A 24,184-nucleotide genomic window follows, 5' to 3' on the forward strand; every position below is an offset into this window, starting at 1 on the left:
CACCTCAGGGGTGATCTACCAATGTGAGGTCACTCGCCTCATCCCAACAGGCAGGATCTTACTGACAGACTGGACTGTGTGTATAGAGTACACAGCGGGCGCATGCCGTTGTTATGCCGTTGTAGCGCTGTAATCCCTGCATTCAACGGTTTCCCGCATGAACCAATAGCAGCAACGTGTCAGGCCGGGTGTATTACACGCCGTCCATGCAATGAGATGCGCGGCCCACCTCTGGGGTCTGTTTCTCTCGGCTGGCTACATTTTAAGGCCTCTCACTCGGGCCTCTCCGTAGGTGTGAGGCAGATCACACTCCTGGGACAAGACGTGCTTTAGGTTGGGATTGGAGGTTTAGCAGGACTGTGTGTGGGTCACCCCTAGAAGAGGGGAGGGCCTCCGGGTCGGGACGCAGGGGCACGAGAAGAGCTGCGTGGAGGGCCCCATGACTGGACGAGCAGGGAGTGCTGCTGGTCGGGACGGAGGTGCTTCAGCAGAGCTGCGGTAGGGCCCCATGACTGGAAGAGCAGGGAGTGCTGCTGGTCGGGACGGAGGTGCTTCAGCAGAGCTGCGGGAGGGCCCCATGACTGGGTGCTGCTGGTCGGGACGGAGCTGTGGGCAGGTGACCCCGCGGGAGTAGCAGGTGACCCCGCGGGAGTAGCAGGTGGCGCTGTGGCCGCGGAGCGAGATGCATTCGCAGAGCTGTGTGTGGGTCACCCCTAGAAGAGGGGAGGACCTCCGGGTCGGGACTGGGGTGCATTAGAAGAGCTGCGTGGAGGGCCCCATGACTGGATGAGCAGGGAGTGCTGCTGGTCGGGACGGAGGTGCTTCAGCAGAGCTGCGGGAGGGCCCCATGACTGGGTGCTGCTGGTCGGGACGGAGCTGTGCGCATGTGACCCCGCGGGAGTAGCAGGTGGCGCTGTGGCCGCGGAGCGAGATGCACTCGCAGAGCTGTGTGTGGGTCACCCCTGGAAGAGAGGAGGACCTCCGGGTCGGGACTGGGGTGCATTAGAAGAGCTGCGTGGAGGGTCCCATGGCTGGATGAGCAGGGGGTGTTGCTGGCCGGGACGGAGCTGTGCGCAGGTGACCCCGCGGGAGTAGCAGGTGGCGCTGTGGCCGCGCAGTCAGACTGCACTCTCAGAGCGGTGAGTGGGTCACGCTCCTGGAATATACCACGGGGGCAGACGGGGACACCCCCACCTCACTCCACCTATCTCTTGATCTTTCCCTCTATAAGCGTCGGGATTATGAGACCCATTTGTGGCTAAAGATAGCCAGGGGTGGCTGTAGTCCGTCCTCTAGGGGCCCACAGAGCGGCTCTGTTGAGGAATGAACACGTAGGCCCGATGGAGGCTGGAATCCTTTGTCTTGCTGAAGGAGCTCAGCGCTGCGAGGCACCGGGACCTCTTCGAGGCCCATTACTTCACCCCACGGCTCGCCTGACCCACTCCATACCGCCGTTTTCTGAGGGGGTGATATGCGCACAGGCAGGAGCGCGGGATCCGCCACTGTCGTCAGGCTTCGGTGTCCGCCTCGTGCCAGGCAGACGAGCTGACAGCTCAATGTCAACAGGAGGAGACAAGACAGGTGTGCAGGAGATGAGCAGAGGGGGAGCAAGGGCGCACGAGGAGGCTGGCCAGGAAGAGGAGGATGAGGCGGGGCCTAGAGGGGACCTCGAGAGGCCTTAAAACATAGCCAGCCAGAGTGAAACAGAACCCCAGAGAAGGGCAGAGCAGCGCATCTCAGGGCTTGGCCAGCACCTAATAAATGCGCCTGGCACGTTGTTTCTATTGTTTCACGTGGGAAACCTTCGAATGCGGGGATTAAAGCGCTACGACGGCAGAATAGGTGTGAGGCACCACTGTGATCATAAGTGTGGTTTCACGAAAGTGAGTGAGGTTGACAGGCGAGGGTATGGGCCTGCTAGAGGTCTATTGTGAGAGTAGGCGCTGGGGTCGCAGTGAGGGCGAAGGCAAAACAGGAGAGTGTGACTCGATATGCAGGCGTGAGGGTGAGTGGGGGGCTGATGGTAGAGGGCTCATAGACTCCCAGAGATGGTGTGAGGCCGTGCAGGGCTGCATCTGAGAGACCCCCAGGTGTAGGACTTGGAAACCTCCTACTGAGAGTGTGGGAGTGTAGTCGGGTGAGATGTGTGCAAGAGACACCCCCCCTGCCCCTCTCCCCTGGTGTAGGATCTCTTGGAAACCTCCTAGTGACAGTGTGGGAGTGCTTATGCCTCCAGCTCCTCCCGCCACTGACTTTGAGGAGCCTTGGCACAGAGCAAGCCAGCGTGAAGCTCGACGCCATGTAGCGAATCAGAAATATAATAATGAGCCTGCACTCATTTGATGCCCTTAGCTGTAATTACATTGCATTATATGTGGTTCTATATAGCGCTTCAAACCCTGCCAAGCTGCGGTAGGAGCACGCTTCTTGATAGTAGTGCCAAGGAGGTAGAGAGTGCCTGTGGGCGCTTTGGCGTCGTGCGTGATGGCCAGAGTTGTACTCCTATTGTCCTTTTGTTGCAGCGCCTTGGAATATTGAAAAGCGAGTAAGTGAGGTAGGGCGCTTTAGCCTGCAAGGCGCTAGTGTATAAACTAATTGTGGACTATTTTGTGTCGTGCACGTGGCTTTTGGGTGGAGTGGAGCAAGGTGGAATGATACCTGTACTTGTGGCCCCGCCCACTACCCTTGGGTATGAACTTCGACTCCCAGGCTCCTGATGAACATATACATGATTAATTAGCATGTCTGCTGCAGTCCTTCTATGATACTTGGGCCTGCAAAAGGCTCGGACAGCCCTCCGGCTGATCTAAGCATGTAACCGACCCTGCCCCAGCCCTGCTGCCTTGTACCAACCCTTATCTCTGGCAGCTCTCGTCTACCTTGATGGAAGCCTCCATTTTGATTCTGTGAAAAATATAACATCTCCTTTTGGGGGAGACGCTGAGACCACTGAACACCCTGAAAAATGCATTATTTGTGTTTTCAGAAGTTGTGATAAAAGATGCTATTGGTCCAGAATGTGACTTGGGGTGGATTTCGAAATACCCTCTGCCCCTCCCGGTTCACTCCAACATTCCTCCCTGTTATGGCTCCCCCGCGCCCCGAAAGACACAAAGGGGAACAGACACTGAAACACAAAACACAGGTTGTGAGTAGCAGGAGTGAGTTCCCTGCTCGGCTGGATGTGGGTTGAATTTATTAGGACAACAGTGGCTTCTTGTTTAAATACATTCCTGGGGCATTACAGGCCCTGATCATGGGGAAAAGCTCTAAATCCTAAGAAAACAAAGGAGCGGCTTTGGGGGTTTTCTTACAAAAATAAGGCTGCAGTAGCAGATATATTATGATGTTCGGTGGGGCTCGCGGCTGGGCAGCGGCGGCCGCAGAGGCGGTGCGATCCGCGCCTGCTTTAGTCATCAGAGCACCACTGCCTTCCAGGCCTCGGAGAGACGTCTGAGCCGGTCCCTGCAGGGGCTCACTGCACCTCACAGACATCACTGCAGCTCACAGCCCTCACTGCACCTCCCTGCAGGAGCTCACTGCACCTCACAGACCTCCCTGCAGGAGCTCACTGCACCTCACAGACCTCCCTGCTGGAGCTCACTTCACCTCACAGACCTCCCAGCTGGAGCTCACTGCAGCTCAGTCCTCACTGCAGCTCACAGCCCTCACTGCACCTCACAGCCCTCACTGCACCTCACAGCCCTCACTGCACCTCACTGCACCTCAGCCCTCACTGCACCTCTCAGCCCTCACTGCACCTCAGCCCTCACTGCACCTCAGCCCTCACTGCACCTCACAGACCTCCCTGCAGGAGCTCACTGCACCTCGCAGACCTCCCTGCAGGAGCTCACTGCACCTCACAGACCTCCCTGCTGGAGCTCACTTCACCTCACAGACCTCCCAGCTGGAGCTCACTGCACCTCACAGACCTCCCTGCACCTCGCAGCCCTCCCTGCACCTCGCAGCCCTCCCTGCACCTCGCAGCCCTCCCTGCTGCTCGCAGCCCTCCCTACTGGAGCTCACAGCACCTTACATCCCTCAATGCACCTCACATCCCTCATTGCACCTCACAGCCCTCCCTGCAGGAGCTCAATGCACCTCACCGCCCTCCCTGCAGGAGCTCAATGCACCTCACCGCCCTCCCTGCAACTCACAGCCCTCCTTCCACCTCACAGCCCTCCTTCCACCTCACAGCCCTCCCTGCAGGAGCTCACTGCACCTCACAATCCTTCCCGCAGGAACTCACTGCACCCCACAGCCCTCCCTGCAGGAGTTCACTGCACCTCACAGCCCTCCCTGCAGGAGCTCACTGCACCCCCCAGGTGGTTAAGCTGATCTCGCGAGGATAGCTCTGGTTGGTTCCGGAAGTGGGTGTCTACGACTTTGAGACCGCCTTCTCCGTGTTTATTCCACCTGGCTTTGCTGTGGCAGAGACTTGTTTGATATTGGACAAGGTGAGAGCAACTCGACGTGACAGCTTCTTGCATTTCCACCAGAATTTCCAGCCTGTCCTCTCCCTGCCTGTTGTCGTGTCCCGGCGGCAGCAGGCAGGAGCGTGCACTGCGTCCCTGAAGTAACAGCCCTAAAGCAAGCAAGAAGTACGCCCCCCTCCCACCAATCCCTGTTAGGTAGTGGAAACTGTCCAAACTGGGGTGCAGACAGCCCCTCTCACCTTTTGGCTTGGTACCACTGCACCAGCCGCACTACTTCCCTACTGACCGTTCTCCACTTCAGCCCCGTCTAAATTACAATTCCTGCTTGTGACCCTTTTGCCTGCTTGTGCTTATTTTCCTGACCCTGTTGCCTGCTTGTGCCTCTGTGTGCCCCTGTTGCCTGCTTGTGCCTCCGTGTGCCCCTGTTGCCTGCTTGTGCCTCAGTTTTCGTGCCCCTGTCGCCTGCTTGTGCCTCAGTTTTCGTGCCCCTGTTGCCTGCTTGTGCCTCCGTGTGCCCCTGTTGCCTGCTTGTGCCTCTGTGTGCCCCTGTTGCCTGCTTGTGCCCCTGTTGCCTGCTTGTGCCTCCGTGTGCCCCTGTTGCCTGCTTGTGCCTCCGTGTGCCCCTGTTGCCTGCTTGTGCCTCCGTGTGCCCCTGTTGCCTGCTTGTGCGTCCGTGTGCCCCTGTTGCCTGCTTGTGCCATGTGGGTGTGTGTGGAGGGCTCTGTGTGGCTGTGTGTATGGGGAGCTCTGTGTGGCTGTGTGTGTGGGGAGCTTTGTGTGGCTGTGTGTGTGGGGAGCTTTGTGTGGCTGTGTGTGTGGAGGGCTTTGTGTGCCTGTGTGTGTGGGGGGCTCTGTGTGGGTGTGTGTGTGGGGGGGCTCTGTGTGTGTCATTTGTGAGAGATAAAGCTAGTGGCATTGTAAATGACAATGCCATTTATTTATGTTAAAAAAAAACATACCGTAAATAAAAATGTCAAGAGCAATGCCAATAGCTCTAACTTTAACAAAGGCGAAACCATTGCATTGTAAATGCTTGTTGGATTCGCCAAGAGGGTTGGACCTTGATAGGGGACCAACCACATGTTTTTTTCTATTAGGGGTAAGATAGGTAAATCTTGCCAGTAGGGCGAATTCAACCTCATTTTGTAAGGAAGATACAAGGAAAGACAATGACTCGGAGAAAAGAAGATTTCCAGTATGTGATCGGGCCAGTGGCTGCCGACCGAGAAACGTGTGAGCAGGGTTCGGGAAGAGGTCACATCGAGGGCCCTGCATTCATCATCTTGCGTAGGAGCTGCAAGGTTTGCTGCCACAGACATAAACTGGCACCATCTGTATACACTTCTCGTCCACGAGGTCAGCTTTCACGTGGAGAGTCGTTAACCTTGAAACCTCAAAGCAGATAAGATATTTACTTGGAAGCCAGTAAAAAAATGTACGCGGAGGCAAAATGATAAAAAAGAAAAGCTGTAAAGCTCACCTTCAGTGTCATGTAGCCCCTGCCTACGGTTTAAAACATGTTCTTTCGTGGCTATTAAAGTTGCTCTTCTAATACATTCGCTTTCTTCTTCGCTGAGTGAATTGTTTTTTTTTTAAGGTCATTCTCTTTGCTGAGACAAAAACCAGCTGCGCAGCAGATTTATTTTTAAACCGAGTTCCTAAATTGTTGCCAATATGTCCCAGACACTCCACCGCCCCTCGTAAAACTCGTAAGGCCAGAATGTTTCCGCATCAGCAGTCCACAAAACAACCACAGCACAGAGGAATGAGTGCAAATGGTGAGGTCAGAATGATGATGGCTGCATGCGAGGTAGTCATCATGGCCCTTGGACGGAAGTAGTTTAATGAGACTGGTAAAGAACAGAGCAACAACATAAGGTGAACACATCTTGTTTTCAATTAGAATTATTCAACAGAAAATGTGTCGGGGTGATGCTGCACCTTTAAATAGAACTTTACATATCCCAGTCAGTAATCTGAACAGAGAGAGGGGCTGTGACCAAGCAAGCTTCCAGCTCTAAAAACGAGACCATAAAAGTTCGACCTTTTTTCAGGGCTCAAGTCCTAAAAATAGAAGTGGAAGGACTCATTTCTTTTTATTCAGAATGGGTGTGACATCACTGTGCGTGACATCACTGTACATGACACAAGAAGTGACATCAGCACGTGTGACATCACAGGAAAAGGATCACAGGAAGTGACATCACTGTGCATGGCATCGCATGTGGCATCACAGGAAGTGGCATCACATTACATCCCCTCACAGGAAGTGACGTCAGATCTTAAGACCTCACATATGTTTAGCAGATCTATCGTGAGTACATTTGAGCGCATTACAATATTTAACAAATTAGATTTCGCAATGGCGTTGTGCCATAATATTGACCTCAACGTATAAATTTTTTTTTTTTTTAAACATGCCACAAATAAATCTACAACAAGGAGAAACATGGAAGTAAATCTGTTCTTCTTAATTGTTTGCAATGTCTGGGGATAAGGCACCTGCTGCAGAAATCTTTGTGTGCCAGTTAAATGTCAGGGAATAATAATAATAATAGGAAGATAACTCTGTAGGATAACGTACTTGCTGGAGAGATCTAGGTTATGCATAGTCCTAGTTTTGAAGCAAAGTAGCATAGAGGGTTAATATGTCTCCTGTAAAGCACATTTTGTAACATGCAGATGATAGATTTTTATTTTATGTAAATGGATAAGAGGGTTACTGCTTTTAAGAAAGAGATCCTGTTGTTACTTGCAGTTCATGAATTGTAATCCTTCTAATAAAGCACAGTGAGGTATGAAGGACATGTGGCTCCTAAACCTTGTAACCCTCACTGTCTTATGTAACACATCCTTTATATTGATGCACACACATATGATTTATTGTCAATCAGTGGCGTCGCTAGGGGGGTGTGGGGGGTGCAGACCGCACCGGGTGACACCCTCTCATGGGGTGACACCATCCGTCACGTGAGGCTTTATGGCAGTAATATCTCGAGCCGAGGGAAGGTAGCGGACGGCTCTGCTGTTACAGACAGAAAAGGTAAACACATTTAGCGAGAGTGACCCGTAAGGGGCCTGAACAAACCAGACAAGGTGAGTGTTGTTTTAAAGATGTGGGCACGGATTCATGACACGCCTGCCCTTTGTTCAGTGGCACAAAATAGGAGTCTGATATTCGTGTAAAACTGAAAACCAGATCGCCGGCCATATACCACATGTGCATTACTATCACAAAACATGGCATTTGTAGCTTTCAGTTCTAGCATACATTTTCAGATAAGCTTTTTGGAAAGGGGTTAAAATATTGTCATCCTTTATTTTGTCTGAAGAGCAAACAATATGCTGCTTAGGATATATTAAAAACCCAACAGTGCTGACTGTCTGGCACCCTTTGGAGGAGTATTGCAGAAAGTGCTTTTGGCTTAAGCGCCGACACAATCACTTGCAAGACGTGTTCTGTGTGAAACAACGTTATTATCTGCAGTGTAGCAGGTGCATGGCACTGGTGCTTCTGGGTGCGAGGGGCCCACTGCACCCCAGCTTTAGCTTTTTTTACAACCAAACCGCTGCATGAGGCCCATTTTCCTGGCTTGCATAATAATGCCAATCTCCCAGAAGCCCATCATTATTAGAGGTCCATCTGAAGTAGGCGACAATGATATCTTATCTCAAGTCATAAAGGTCGTATGGTAGCCATAAAAAGGGTGCAGTGGTCTCTATGAAGTCACTAGAATGGCTGCAGCACCCCAGGTCTTGCCTCCCACATTGGAAAATGTGAAAGGCAGCTCTGTGTCATGCTACCGGTTTTGTACGAAAAATAACTTGTGTGTTCTGTTCTATGTGCACATTGCCTTCCTTAAAACATGTAATGAAAGATCGTGCAATGTTTCTACGGGATGGAGTTGGCTATGGAGCTACCAAGGTCCAGAATGACTAGTTGGAGCTCTGCAGCCTCCCCTCTGCTCTGTGTCTATTTAAACTTATCCTCAGGCGTGCGCACAAATTCAAAGCACATTTCATGTGTTTATTTCAGTCACTTTGAGAAAAGCCGAGAACTGTGAGGGAGAAACCATGGGGGAGGGGGGTGGTGGAGAAGGCGACGAGGAAAGGGTTAAAAGAGCAGCAGGCCGGGGAGGGGGTGCAGGCGGAGGGGAGGGGTGGTGCAGGCAGAGAGGGAGATGGTGTAGGCGGAGGGGAGGGATGGTGCAGGCAGAGATGGAGATGGTGCAGGCGGAGGGGAGGGATGGTGCAGGCAGAGAGGGAGATGGTACAGGCAGAGGGTGAGATGGTGCAGGAAGAGGGGAGATGGTGCAGGCAGAGGGAGAGATGGTGCAGGCGGAGGGGAGATGGTGCAGGCGGAGAGGAGATGGTGCAGGCAGAGGGTGAGATGGTGCAGAGAGAGATGGTGCAGGCAGGGGGTGAGATGGTGCAGCGGAGGGAAGATAGTGCAGGCAGAGGGAGAGATGGTGCAGGCGGAGGGAAGATGGTGCAGGCAGAGGGAGAGATGGTGCAGGCAGAGGGAGAGATGGTGCAGGCAGAGGGAGAGATGGTGCAGGCAGGGGGTGAGATGGTGCAGTGAAGGGGAGATAGTGCAGGCAGAGGGAGAGATAGTGCAGGCAGAGGGAGAGATGGTGCAGGCAGAGGGGAGATGGTGCAGGCAGAGGGAGAGATGGTGCAGGCAGAGGGAGAGATGGAGCAGGCGGAGGGAGAGATGGAGCAGGCGGAGGGGAGATGATGCAGAGAGGGAAATGGTGCAGGCAGAGGGTGAGATGGTGCAGGCAGAGAGGGAGATGGTGCAGGCAGAGGGTGAGATGGTGCAGGCTGAGGAGGAGATGGTGCAGGCGGAGGGGAGATGGTGCAGGCAGAGGGGAGATGGTGCAGGCAGAGGGAGAGATGGTGCAGGCAGAGAGAGAGCTGGTGCAGGCGGAGGGGAGATGGTGTGGACAAAGGAGGAGATGGTGCAGGCGGAGGTTAAATGGTGCGGACAGAGGGAGAGATGTTGCAGGCGGAGGGGAGATTGTGCAGGCAGAGGGAGAGATGGTGCAGGCAGAGGGAGAGATGGAGCAGGCGGAGGGGAGATAGTGTGGACAAAGGGAGAGATGGTGCAGGCAGAGGGGAGATGGTGCAGGCAGAGGGGAGATGGTGCAGGCAGAGGGTGAGATCGTGCAGGCAGAGGGAGAGATGGTGCAGGCAAAATGAGAGATGGTGCAAGCAGAGGGAGAGATGGTGCAGGCGTAGGGGAGATGGTGCAGACAGAGGGAGAGATGTTGCAGGCGGAGGGGAGATGGTGCAGGCAGAGGGAGAGATGGTGTAGGCGGAGGGGAGATGGTGCAGGCAGAGGGAGAGATGGTGCAGGCAGAGGGGAGATGGTGCAGGCAAAAGGAGAGATGGTGCAGACAGAGGGAGAGATGGTACAGGCGTAGGGGAGATGGTGTGGACACAGGGAGAGATGGTGCAACCAGAGGGGAGATGGTGCAGGCAGAGGGGAGATGGTGCAGGCAGAGGGTGAGATGGTGTAGGCTGAGGGAAAGATGGTGCAGGCAGGGGGTAAAATGGTGCAGGCAGAGGGGAGATGGTGCGGACAGAGGGAGAGATGGTGCAGGCAGAGGGGACATGGTGCAGGCAGAGGGTGAGTTGGTCCATCCGGTAAGTTGTTTGGGGGTGACACCATGAGTTACCCGCACAGGGTGACACCAATCCTAGTGACGCCACTGTTGTCAATCTTTAATTTGTACGTGTGATGTAAAGATATCCTACACCCTGCATTGGGATTAGTAGTGCTAAAGTGCTCTAAAAGAAATAAAACAAAATAGAGGCATTTAAATTGTTGTTTGTGTAAATACTGGGACGACCAACACATCTGACATTCTTACATTGTATGCATATCTCTCATGTACAGGGACTGAAGAAAGTCAAACGCATTTCCCTCCTAAGTACCTATAAAGAGATAAGATGTGAGCCTTTGTTTGCCCTTCATTGCATCTAGGTGTGAGGTTATGATAGCTCCCAGACAGGATACTCCATCAAAAAGAGGAATAATGGCCCCTTAACTTCTTCTTTTGTTATGGGTAAAGCTGGACTCTGATAAGTCCCTTCCCCGCCTGTATGTTGATGCTCAGAATAAATGCAGACAACGTGCAGGCGCTGCTGAAAGTGTAACTGTGTCAAAAAATTACACTGGGACAAGTTCAGCATATTTCTGTGAGAAGGAAAGGAACATGGCACTCCGCTGAAAGCCTCCAGCCTCCAGCTTTGCAGCAAGGCAGAGGGCGTCTACCCTCTGAAAATAGTGGGTAGACGGTGTCTAACCACGTCTACCTCAACTTGAGTCCTGCCTTTTTTACTCAAAATGTGTGAGCCTCTCTGCAATGTGGGAGGTAGCCGTTTGCTCACTACTCCCCCGCCCCCTCGGTTTAAGGTAAAATAAAGACACAGTTGTAGCTCCCAAGCGAAAGAGGAGCAGCAATGCTTCTCAAAAGCAATGTTATCCATCGCAGCTTGTAATTTGGCCAACGGGTGCAAAGAAAAAACTCTTTCCAAACTGCATCAAACTAGCACTACAGAATTGCCCATTTTACTCCAGAGGTGGGGGATGGCGCAATAAGGGTTGTTTTGGGAGAACTTGCATCCAATTTGTTTCTAGTTGAAATTGTTTTATAGACAAAGGATCTAATTTAGATGTCGGCAGCCAGCCCGTTGCTCCCGCAGGGAGGCAGTGTAAATGACTCAGTCGCCCTGACAAAAGGGTCGCCTGCCAAATGGAGAAATGACCATCAAGCAGGTGGTCGTTTCTTAAAGCATTTGCAGGAACAGCAATCATGGCGTTTCCTGCCAATTCTTTTTGTAGGTTGGTGCACGGTTCTGTCAACATGACCGAGCCTTGCACCAAACTGGTTCTTTTTTATTTTCAGAAAGAAAATCCTATAGCAGGATTTCCTTTTTGAAAATAAAAAGAAGATTCTCACCTCGTCCTGGGGGGCAAAGAAAGCATTTAGCAGTTTTCACTGTCCCTTACCACCCATCTAAATCAGGTGGGCAGAATTAGAGGTCTGCCTCCAATGGCCTTTACTTCACAGGGCTGGGCCGTGAAATGGGTTTAATCATGGTGGAAACAGAGTAGTCTCCACCGTGATTAAACCAATGGTCCACCCGCATCTAAATCGGGCAGGCAGACCTTCATTTTGGCGGTATGTGTACTCTGTCGCCATTGCGATTAAATATACATACCACCATGATATAAATCAGACCATTACCTTCGGAGGTGAAGTTAGAAATTACCTATCCTGCACCTGTGATTGAGGCTTCTGACAGCATCAAGGTGGACAAAGCACTAAAGGGAGCGCCCCTTCTGCGAGACAGATAGAGAATGGATGGGACTTAGAAAGGTTTTTTTTTTCTGGAGCAATGCACTGCTCGGTAGGTGTGCACATTGTGGGTAGTCCAGGTACAGGTGCTCCGAAAAGGAGGCAGGGCTTGCAACCGTCACTCTAACCCATCTGCACAGAATATGTGAAAGAAAGTTGGAGGTGATGTGTACTCTGTACGTGTTCTATTGTCTTTGCGCCACCTGTGAGTCTAAGCACTGTGGACTTCACACAGGAATAAGCCTTGTGACCTTCCTCAAAAATTGAGTTCATACTGCTAAAGGCAGGTCTTGTCTAAGGTTCTGTAAGGGTCAGGGCCCATGAAATATCTCAATGTGACTGTTTTATGCAATGTCTCATGGATCCATGTTGAACCAGCTTGCTGTTGTTTTTTTTATGAGGAGTGTCTTATTGTTCTGATTCCAAGTGGAGCATTGAAGAGACGTGAAGGTTGGGGATGGGGCGTGGCTTCGGGCGGAGGTGGGGGGTTTGAGATGTACCAACCCCCTAATAAATGTATTTTCAGGTACATAATGTAGTACGGGGGCTTTCAGTTGGGTATTGTGAGATGTCTGTCGGAATTCACCAGGAATATTGCCATTCACAGAGGCAAAAGCCCCCACACATTCTTTCCTTTCTCTGGTTTGAAAGTCTTCAAAAATGTCAGTTATTTTACAAAATATTGTGCTTTCTCTCATTTAGTATCCCTATCAATCTGCATTCCTCTCCCTTTCCAATGCCCCTTAAGCCCTTCTAATATGCCCTGCTCGACATACAATGTATTTTAACGTTATATGCCAGTGTGATAGTTGGAAAATCTGCAGTTCACAACCCTCCCAATCTTACTGACCAAGCTACACCACTGGTTGTGTCAGCGTGCCGGGAGGGGCATATACGGCTCCGCTGACGTCATGTCCGTGGACGACGTCAGGGCGGAACGGCCCCCGGCGCGCAGAGGTGCGGCTGCTGCAAATTTTCCAGATCCAGTCTGACGCCTGGGGATATTGTAAGTTAAGGAATCTGCGGCTAGACGTCTCTATCAGATCAGAGCAGTGCAGTAATCAATGTCGAGTGTCTAAAATACTGTAAAATATGTGCGTTTATGTGTTTTGCCACCCTTAAAAACGGCACGATTGTCATGGTTACCAGAGTCGTCGCGCCTCTTGGTGTAATTGCAAAAACGGGCAGTAGGATTTTAACAGTTTGTTCAAAAATATGTGTACAAATATGTTTTTCAAGCAATAATGGTGTTAGTAATGTGTGTTATTGTAATAGTTAGAATGATTTTTTAAAAGTTAACATTTTTTAATGTGATGGTGGTCGTTGAATGTCTGCTTTTGTTTTGCGATTTCATTAAGTGATCGCAATCATTGCAACGTCGTTTGCGGATTAAAAAAATTCCCCCAAAAATTATTTGACAAGAAAATTAACAAAATATTGCCCTCTTGGATGGCTCTGATTTAAAAAATATCTTTAAGTGTATTTTTTAGTAAGTGAAATACATTTGCTGATCAAAGATTCTCCACAGTAAATGCAAAAATGTTGTGCCGATTCTTAAAAATAAAACCAGTTATTAATGTACTTTCTGATAAACACATACCAAATAAAACAAGCATTGGAAATGCAATAGGCCTCGGATTTATTTGAGTTAGAGCTAATGGCTTTGTAAATGGCAATGTCTTTTAGCCATGTGTTATTGAGTGTATGCATGTGGTGTGTATTGGAATTATGTGGGTTGGATTGGAATTGTAGCAAAAGTGGCATGCTGGGCTTTAGATGAATATGTTTAAAAGTAAAGTGCACCATACTACATTGCTACACTAGTTAATTGAGGAAGCGTTAACAATTGATGTGTGCACTGATCGCTGGTGGTGCGTGTGCCTAGTGGAAGCGGGCACTGACGGCTGGTGGTGTGTGTCCCTGGTGAAAGCGTGCACTGACGTCTGGTGGTGTGTGTCTGGTGGAAGCCTGCACAGACGACTTAGGGCGTCTGTGTGTGGTGAAAGTTTGCACTGACGGTGTGGTTGTGTGTGTGTGTGTGTTTGCATGCGTGGTTGTATGTGGTGGTAAGTGTGTGGTGGTGAGTGTGTGGTGGTGAGTGTGTGTAAGTTTGCACTGAGTGTGTGGTGGTGAGTGTGTGGGGTCTTATGTGTGGGGTCTTATGTGTGTGTGTGTGGTGTACTTAGTTCGAGTTTTCTTACCCTGCACACTCACACACTGTTTACCCTGCACACTCACACACAGTTCACCCTACACACTCACACACTGTTCACCCTACACACTCACACACTGTTCACCCTACACACTCACACACTGTTCACCCTACACACACACTGCTCACTCTACACACTCACACACTGCTCACTCTACACACACACACTGTTCACCCTACACACTCATACACTGTTCACCCTACACACTCACACACTGTTCACCCTACACACTCACACACTGCTCACTCTACACACTCACACACTGCTCAGCCTGCACGCTCACACACTGGTAACCCTGCACGCTCACACACTGCTCACCCTACGTAATGCGAAAAGACCTAGCTCTGCCCTTTGGCCTGTGTTGTAATCGTACAGTAGGTTGTGAGTAGTTGCGCTTGATTGGTTGGGGCGTCCTGTCCTTGCTGCTCCCCTCACAAAGGGCTGACTGCCTCCATGAAGCTCCCAAGACATGTGTTCAGCTGTTCTTTGTTTTAGCTCCTGTGTGTCAGTGCACCGAGTAAGCGCACACGCATACCCTGCTCTCTCTGCACTCACTCTCACTCTGCACTCACTCTCACTCTGCACTCACTCTGCACTCACAGTCACTCTGGCACTCACTCTGCACTCACTCTGCACTCTCTCTTGCACTCACTCTGCACTCACAGTCACTCTCGCACTCGCTCTGCACTCACAGTCACTCTCGCACTCACTCTGCACTCACAGTCACTCTCACTCACTCTGCACTCTCTGTCGCACTCACAGTCACTCTCGCACTCACTCTGCACTCACAGTCACTCTTGTACTCACTCTGCACTCACAGTCACTCTGCACTCACAGTCACTCTTCACTCTCGCACTCACTCTGCACTCACAGTCACTCTCGCACTCACTCTGCACTTACAGTCACTCTCGCACACTCAGTCATTCTCACTCTGCACTCACAGTCACTCTTGCACTCACTATGCACTCACACTGCACTCACAGTCACTCTCGCACTCACTTTGCACTCACAGTCACTCTCGCACTCACTCTGCACTCACAGTCACTCTCGCACTCACTCTGCACTCACTCTGCACTCACAGTCACTCTCGCAGTCACTGTCACTCTCGCACTCATTATAGGGGGTTTGGAATTCCGAGATGCAAAGGCACTTTGTGCTGTTATCACGTCAACTTTGGCACAAATATACCTTTGCTGCCCAAAAGATATTTCCTTTGTCGTTTGCATCACATTGAAATCTTTAGTTAATTGTGGATCAAGGTTATAGTTTACAGCTCCTAGAAGGGACTGAATTCTCAAATGAATTCACAAGAGAGGAGATGAAGTGTTCTGGAAACTCCAATTAACTCAGTAAATAGTTACTGCTTTGGTTTGACTTCAGGGCATTTGGCTAACAATCATCACCCAGGCAGTTGGGATCCAAGCACTACACTACAGGGCATGTCATGCTGCAGTGAGGAACTGAGGATAACGCCAAGACGAGGAAAAGTCAACATTTACAGAAAAAAACACAATTTAAAAAGCTGAGCCAAGCTCACAGAAATGCTGCCACTCTGCACTCTCTCTTGCACTCACTCTGCACTCACAGTCACTCTCGCACTCGCTCTGCACTCACAGTCACTCTCGCACTCACTCTGCACTCACAGTCACTCTCACTCACTCTGCACTCTCTGTCGCACTCACAGTCACTCTCGCACTCACTCTGCACTCACAGTCACTCTTGCACTCACAGTCACTCTTGTACTCACTCTGCACTCACAGTCACTCTGCACTCACAGTCACTCTTCACTCTCGCACTCACTCTGCACTCACAGTCACTCTCGCACTCACTCTGCACTTACAGTCACTCTCGCACACTCAGTCATTCTCACTCTGCACTCACAGTCACTCTTGCACTCACTATGCACTCACACTGCACTCACAGTCACTCTCGCACTCACTTTGCACTCACAGTCACTCTCGCACTCACTCTGCACTCACAGTCACTCTCGCACTCACTCTGCACTCACTCTGCACTCACAGTCACTCTCGCAGTCACTGTCACTCTCGCACTCATTATAGGGGGTTTGGAATTCCGAGATGCAAAGGCACTTTGTGCTGTTATCACGTCAACTTTGGCACAAATATACCTTTGCTGCCCAAAAGATATTTCCTTTGTCGTTTGCATCACATTGAAATCTTTAGTTAATTGTGGATCAAGGTTATAGTTTACAGCTCCTAGAAGGCACTGAATTCTCAAATGAATTCACAAGAGAGGAGATGAAGTGTTCTGGAAACTCCAATTAACTCAGTAAATAGTTACTGCTTTGGTTTGACTTCAGGGCATTTGGCTAACAATCATCACCCAGGCAGTTGGGATCCAAGCACTACACTACAGGGCATGTCATGCTGCAGTGAGGAACTGAGGATAACGCCAAGACGAGGAAAAGTCAACATTTACAGAAAAAAACACAATTTAAAAAGCTGAGCCAAGCTCACAGAAATGCTGCCAGGGCTCCGCCGACAGCACCCTCAGGCAATGCTCGGGTCTAGCCCCCTCAGCAGAGTGAGTCGGCTGTGGCGTAAGTAAAGCACTGCGGGGCTCCTCCGTTGAGCTCCCGCCTCTTCAGGTGCAGTCTGTGCGACCCCCCAGTGAGGGCACGAGGAGGCGGGCAGATGTCAGGCCCTCGAGTCTTGTGCTGTACTGTGCGAATAGGAGCCTGTGCTGCTGTGCTCGTCCACAGAAAGCCCTCTACAGCGTGCACAGGTCCGGTCTCACTGGCGACCCTGCCATGCGGTGGCAAGCCTCTGCTCTGATCTTTCATACACCTAAAGAGAGGGGCTAGTGACATACCGCTGCACGGGAAGCAAAGTTATTAGGCAATGGGACACAGAGGGCCATGGGCAGCATTAAAGCAAGGGTGAGATTTCTCCATCAGGACATCCATGGCAGCCTGCAAGCTCTCCGTGATGTTGATGCCTATAGCAGAGTGGGATCGCTGGAGTTCAAGCCGAGTCATGTCCATAGCTCCCAAGGGCTTGGGTTGTATCATGCAAGTGGCTAGCAGGGACTTAACTCAAAGTCGAAGAATCTCCAGGTCGTATCCAGAAAGCGTGTGTAAGGCCATGCATTGCTGGGATTCCTTTTAATGTCTCGAGCTCTAGCTTAGGAAAAGGGAGGATGGCACCTCTTCGACACCTTGGAATGTGTGCTGAAGGAGGCCAGATTCACTGATGCCATGTTCTGAAGATAACTCTCAGACTCGCACGAAATAACATATTGGGTACCTTTAGTAAAGAGACAGTAGAGAACTATTGTTTAATTTTATTTCTGAGCCGGCTGCACACAACTGAATTCGAGACAAGAATGCGGGCAGGGGGCACTTCTTATTATCGAGTGCAATCAGGGGGCAGAAGGAAAGCTTCGTAAAGCAGACTGCAAAGAATGGTGCACGCGCGCCCAGCATCATCCAGTCCTGACACTAAATGCACACGCTCCAAGAATGCCAAATACAGTTCCGAGGCTTCCGAGAGCAGACAGCAAAGAATGGTGCACCCGCGCCCAGCATCTGTCTTCAATTACCGCGAGCCATGACAGCTGGTAATTAAGAAATATGGCCTTCTGCTGCGCGTAACCGCACACAATATGCAATAGCCGGAGAAAGTCTACCGCCTATGGCCTACTGCGTGCTGTCTTATAAAAACACAGGCATGCGAGGCCCAATTGCCATGCAGCTCGCAAAAACACATTGCAAAATTTACGAGCATTCAGGAATTTGGTAGGTACGATTTTCGAGCCCCTCAGAAAAGGACTCTTAAGCCACGCCCACTTCGTGGGACGTAGGCCATGCCCTAAAAATGAGCGCTATGTGATATAGATATAATATACAATATCCACATAAAGAAAGAACATTTTAAAATGATAGAGGCTCATTTAAAAAAAAATGAACATTTCAAAATCAAGAAATAAAACTTTTAAAAAAACTTCACTGGAAAAAACAAACATTGCAGTGATGTCATGGTTAGGAATTAGCACTTAAAAAACCTTAGACAGTCACTGAAATAAATAAAGGTTACAGGGACGTTATGTTAAGAAATAGAATTTAAAAAAACCTTAGTAATTCATTGAAAAAAAACAACGGGTACAGGGACGTTACAGTTAGGCTGACATTTCACTTGTACAAGAAATTCAGCACTTGTAGTTAGCTGAGCTAACTATAACTCGCGCCCCCGCAATGCACTGCTTATGACCTCACATATTACATCACTCATGACATGGTCAGTGACATCACTGATGACATCTCAAATGACATCATCCACAGAATCTATGACGCACTCTCTCACACCCCAATATAACCTTTCATACACCCACTCCAATTTCCACACTACCATTCTCAAAACCATTGACACACCCATACCAGTACTTACACACCCACTCACTTATTCATAGGTCTACACACAGTCACCCATACAGTCACTCATAGACCAACTCACTCACTAATATAGTCACTGATATATCCACTCATACAGCCACTCACACACTGTCAGTCACCCATACAGCTACTCATACACCTATTCAGTCACCCATATAGTCAATCACAAAGCTACCTACTCACCTATGCAGTTACACACACACACACTCACTTATTCATCAGATACTAACACATACTCACCTATACTGTCAGTGACACAAGCACACACTCCTCCATACAGCCACTCACACAATAACTCACTCTAACATACAGTCACTCATATACTCCAGCACTCACCTAGACTGCCTTCCGTATATGCAGTTACTCACTGTTAGACCTGGCATCATTGACGTGAATCTCCCTTCCATTTTTTACTGATTGCCTCCTCTGTTTTGATATGTTGTTGCTGGTTATATGCTTTGGGCACTGTGCCACTGCTATTCAGTGCCACATTGAAAGTGCTCCCTATGTTAAATTAATGTACTGATTAGTGATTCCATGATTTGGTTATTTGATTTACTTGTCAGACCCGAGTACAGTGCACCATGTGTGCCCAGGGCTTGTAAATCAAATGCTGCTGGTGGGCCTGCAGCACTGGTTGTGCCACCCACAGAAGCAGCTTGTAAAGTGTGTCTCATGCCTGCCATTGCAAGGCCTGTGTGCAGTCTCTGACTGCCTTGTCGACTTGGCAAGTGCACCCACTTGCCAGTCCCTAAACCTTTCCTTTTCTTCATATCAGACACCCCTATGGTAGGCCCAGGGGCAGGGTGCATTGTAAGTATAAGGTAGGACATGCCCTGGTGTGTGTAGCATGTCCTAGATGTGAATTACAGCCATTCTCGTTTTTCACTACTGCAAGGCTACCTGTTCTCCATAGGCTAGAATGGGCAGTAAGATTATTACATTCTTATAATCCTAACTGGCTCAGGGAACATGGTAGAAATTCGAATTTAGTATGCCTGAACTTAGAATGATAAAAAAAACATCTTTTAGTAAAGTTGGTTTTAACATTCTGTGTTTGAAAATACCACTTTTAGAAAGTAGGTATTTTCTTGCCTAACTGTCCAGGCCTGCATCTGCTAGGTTGTGTATTCCTTGTCTGGAGTTTGTGAGTGACAGGGCTGGGGGATTCCAGGAGACAGGCTGGGGCAGCCCAGTGGTGAATAGAGAGATCTGCATCTAGATGGGAGGTAGGAGTTGCACCTGGGACCTGAATGGGGCTGGGCCTTCCCTCTACAATGCTGGCTCCACCTCCTGTGGCTTGTCTGATGTCTCTGCCCTGCACTGTGAAAGGAGAGGAGGAATCTTGTCAACAAAGTGCTCCAGGGCTGTGCCTTCCCTCCAGTGTGCTGGCTCCACCTCCTGTGGGGCGGCTGATGTTTCTGCCCTGCACTGTGAAAGGAAAGAAGGAGTCCTGTAAACAAAGTGCCTAGGAACTGGTTTGGACCAGGCAGAGGCCTCTCTGCCTTCAGAGAACAAAGGATTTTGGGGTATAAATATTGGAACTCAGACCGAAGAACTTTAGATCACTTCTGGGAACAAGAAACCTTTTGCCAAGGAGAAGAACCAAAGGAATCTGCAGGAGTTTGACCTCCCCTCTGCCAGTGTGCTGTTTGCTGGGTTGGCCTGCAGTGGATTCTTCATTGCCAAGGGAAAGAGAAGGAACTTTTTAAGGACTTTCAGCATCTACAGAATATTCTCCAAGGGCTTGAACTGTGCTTGCTTCCTGCTGAAGTCTCAGGGACAAAAGACTTCACCTCCAGGTCCCCCTGTGAATTTCCTTCCTGGGAATTCTATCTACAGACATTTGCGTGTCGCTGGGAGCTGGAAGCGCGACGCACCGAGAGGAAGAGTGTCGCCGCCGGAGCTGAAATCGTCGCATCGCTGGAGAAGCGTGCCGCTGCCGCATCTCCCGAAGAGCGTGTCTTCGTCAAAGCTGCCTGCTGTCGCATCACCAGAGAAGTGTGACGCCATCGAGAGTCGCCATCGCATCACCGGAGGTGCGTGTCGCAGGGCCTGTCGCGGCTCCACAGTACAGTCGTGGCAAGGCTGCCAGGGCGTAAACGCATTGTCATCACATCGTCACATCCAGGGCGCCGTCTTCTCGCATCACAACCGGATCATCGCATTGCATTGAGGCGCCATCTTGCGCATCGCAACGGGCCCGCAGGCCGAGAATCTACGCATCATCTCCGCATCGGTAAGGATCATGACGCATCCCCTACTCTGCGCAAGCATTGAGGCACGACGCATCCTTTCCACCGGTTCACGGAACCGACGCATCTCCCACTCTGCGAGTCTTTAGTTTGTTTTGCATGACTCATTCAGGTACTTTGTTAAGAACTTTGTCACATTTATCATCAACTTGAACTAAGCAACTTTGATCATCTTTAAGTAAACTTTAAGTATATTATTGTGGGTTTTTGTCGTTTGTGGTCTGGTGTTAAGTCTATATAAAGGATACTTATTTTTATAAAAACCTGTGTTGTGTCCATCTGTAGTGTTTTCACTGTATTACTGTGTATATTCACAAATGCTTAATTTACTGTCTCTGAGATAAGCCTGTCTGCTCGTGCCATACTACCAAGGGGGTGAGCACGGGTTATTTAGGAGTGTAATCCCCTTATTCTGACTTAGAAGTAAGGGTCCCTATTTGGACAAAGGTGAATACCATTACCAACTACAGACCCCCAGATCTAACACTCACCCATATACCACTGACACATCCATTCACAACCTCAGTCACCCATAAAGCCCCTCACAGACGCACTCACAAACCCATACAGCCACTGACTAACCCACTCACTCATCCATTCAGGCAGTCACACACACCTTCATCACACCCACACAAAAATTCATACACCCATACAGGTACTCAATCAATCAATAACCCTCACAGCCATTCACATACCTACTCATCAACCCATACAGCCACTTAGACACCAGCTGACAGACTGATACAGGCATTCACACAGCCTATCCACTCACCCATACATTCACTGAGACACCTAATCACTGAGTTATACAGCCAGTCATGCACCCACTGAATAATCCATACAGATATTCATACACCCACTGATTCATCAATACAACTTGTATATATATATTTAACACTCAAGCTTTTTAAAAACACTAACAATCACTGGATGATGTCATGAGTGATGTCACTGACCTTGTCATGAGTGATGTAATATGTGAGTTCATAGTAAGTGCATTGCGGGGACGCAAATTACTTGTTCGCACTCTATAAAACCTTCAAAATAAATAAATAAATAGTTAGCTCAACTAACTATAACTACTGAAATTCTCTGGGTTTGTATGAGTGAAATGTCAGCCTAACTATAAAGGCCCTGTTACCTTTGGGTTGTTTCAGTGAATTTCTAAGGTTTTTAAAATTCTATGTCCTAACTATAACGTCCCTGTAATCTTTTTTTTTAGTGAATGTATTATTATTTTTTAAGACCTATAGGCAGGATTAGCTGGAGGCAACACATATATTTGCTTTGCCACCGGAGTGCACCCACAAGGGTCCATGCAGCAAATCTAAAATAAGCCCCCTCACAGCATCTGGCACATACAATCCAAGGGTTCTGGTGAAGAGTGGGATATAGTCTGCTCGCCATCTCGACACAGGATCAGGGAACCGGCAAGCTGCAAAAGACTGGTGCAAACAGGGGGCGCACCTATCTCTGGCAGGCAACTGAATTCCTATGCCAGACTCTAGCAGTCCTCTGCTCCTGCCACTGCATCGGAAATGGAAGGGAGCTTGAACAGTAGCTGCGCAAGCCTACTTGTTCTGTGCGACAGACAGCATGCCGTGCAATTCTATGTGCCATTATTATTCTGTGAAAGTGAGGGCCAGTGCTTCAGACTACGTGGTGATTCGCTGCCCGCTTTTTTAATCTGTTTATTAAATGTATAACAGTACATTCATTACCATTATATTAATATTGTCTCATAGCAGCATGTGCATTTCGAGCAGTAGTATGGGTGTTTACAAATATGTGTGCAGATACCACTGTCAGACATAATTTGTACAGCAGTGCCATAGATGTTTGCTTCATGTCCCAGATTTTGTGTCTGGTTATGCTGCAAGAACTTACGGAGTCCCTATGTTTATGACTTTTGTCTCCCATCCGGTTTGAAGAAACGTTTTGAAAAGATGGGACCAGACATGTAGATCTTTTATAAGTCTGTCATCTGTTCAGACTAAAGACATTCTTTTTAGGTCTCACATAAGACAGCGCATACACTGTCTCTTGCCCTTTCGTTATCTTACAGGTGGCGTAGAGGATGCCAATTGCTTATCATTGATTAACTTCATTTTCAATCTAATTTGATTACCTCTTATTGGTCAGCTTCTTTAGGCTTCTTACCCCTATGTGTGTGTTGTCCCTCCCTTGTAGCATGGATGCATTTGTTGTGGCCTCCCATTGCTCAATTTTCGTTTATGTCTATGGGAGTGCATATCTTTCAGTTGTTTCCATTGAGTACCTTTCCTCAGCCGTGTTTCTCCCCAGTACATAAGACCCGCCAACCCTACATTGTCCTTCTGCTTGCCCTCAGCCCCTCCCTTCTACCCATTGTTGCCCATCTGTTAGCCCCCAGCCTCTTCCTTGGGATACGAGTTGTATGTAGGCTTTTTCCCTGGAACAGTAGGAATCTTGTATTACATGGAACTCACTTTGTGATATTTTAGTGCTGTCTTCCACTCTTTGCCAGTCAGTGGGCTCTGTAATTTGTTATGCAAATTCTGTGCGTGGGCTTTTATCAATTATGGTTTATATAAGGTGGAGATGGGTTGTCCGCCTACTATCAATTGCAGTTTTGCGGTTATGTTGTGTGATTCCAGAGGTCTGCCGGGAAACTGTGGTCAGAGCACTCTCATCTTATGGGTCAGCCATTCGTAGATTTAAAAACTGTCCTAACTGTAGTTGGTAGTCCTTTATTTCGTCCATTGTTTTTAATTGTTAATCTGTGTGTAAAGCTGCCATCTTTATGCAACCGGTACAAAAGGGGGTGGTGCTCCGTCCATCACCACCCCCTTTTGTACCGCTTTTGGCCGCCATAAGTGTGGCAGGGTATGCTCAGACGTGAGTCCCTTGCTCACTTTGCCACTGGATTCAAGCAAGCCGGGCTGAAGACGGCTGTAATGCCAGAAACCGGTCCTCAGAAGCTTGTTTCTGGTCCAGGGAAGACATGGCTTGGCAGTTCGGGCTGGACTGGTCCCATGAGGCACAGGATCAGACTGATTTGCATATAGCCATGTCTGAACTGGGGTGGCAGAGTGGGCTAAAGAACGGTGATGGATTAAACCCAGATCTTTTGACTGGGTGTGAGTGTTTGATTGTTTCGGATGCTCCGTCCATCACCACCCCCTTTTGTACCACTTTTGGCCGCCATAAGTGTGGCAGGGTATGCTCAGACGTGAGTCCCTTGCTCACTTTGCCACTGGATTCAAGCAAGCCGGGCTGAAGACGGCTGTAATGCCAGAAGCCGGTCCTCGGAAGCTTGTTTCCGGTCCAGGGAAGACATGGCTTGGCAGTTCGGGCTGGACCGTTCCCATGAGGCACAGGGTCAGACTGATTTGCATATAGCCATGTCTGAACTGGGGTGGCAGAGTGGGCTAAAGAAGGTGATGGAATAAACCCAGATCTTTTGATTGGGTGTGAGTGTTTGATTGATTCGGATGCTCCGTCCATCACCACCCCCTTTTGT

General features: G+C 49.4%; 1 protein-coding gene across 1 annotated transcript in view; it reads right to left on the reverse strand.

Moving 5' to 3' along the window:
* Window positions 1-24,184, reverse strand: part of LOC147711087 (uncharacterized) — a 1,001,373-nt gene that overhangs the window by 135,306 nt on the left and 841,883 nt on the right. The gene's annotated exons all lie outside the window — the stretch shown is intronic.

This window comes from Lissotriton vulgaris, chromosome 5 (assembly GCF_964263255.1).
Source record: "Lissotriton vulgaris chromosome 5, aLisVul1.2, whole genome shotgun sequence".
Classification (NCBI taxonomy): Eukaryota; Metazoa; Chordata; class Amphibia; order Caudata; family Salamandridae; genus Lissotriton; species Lissotriton vulgaris.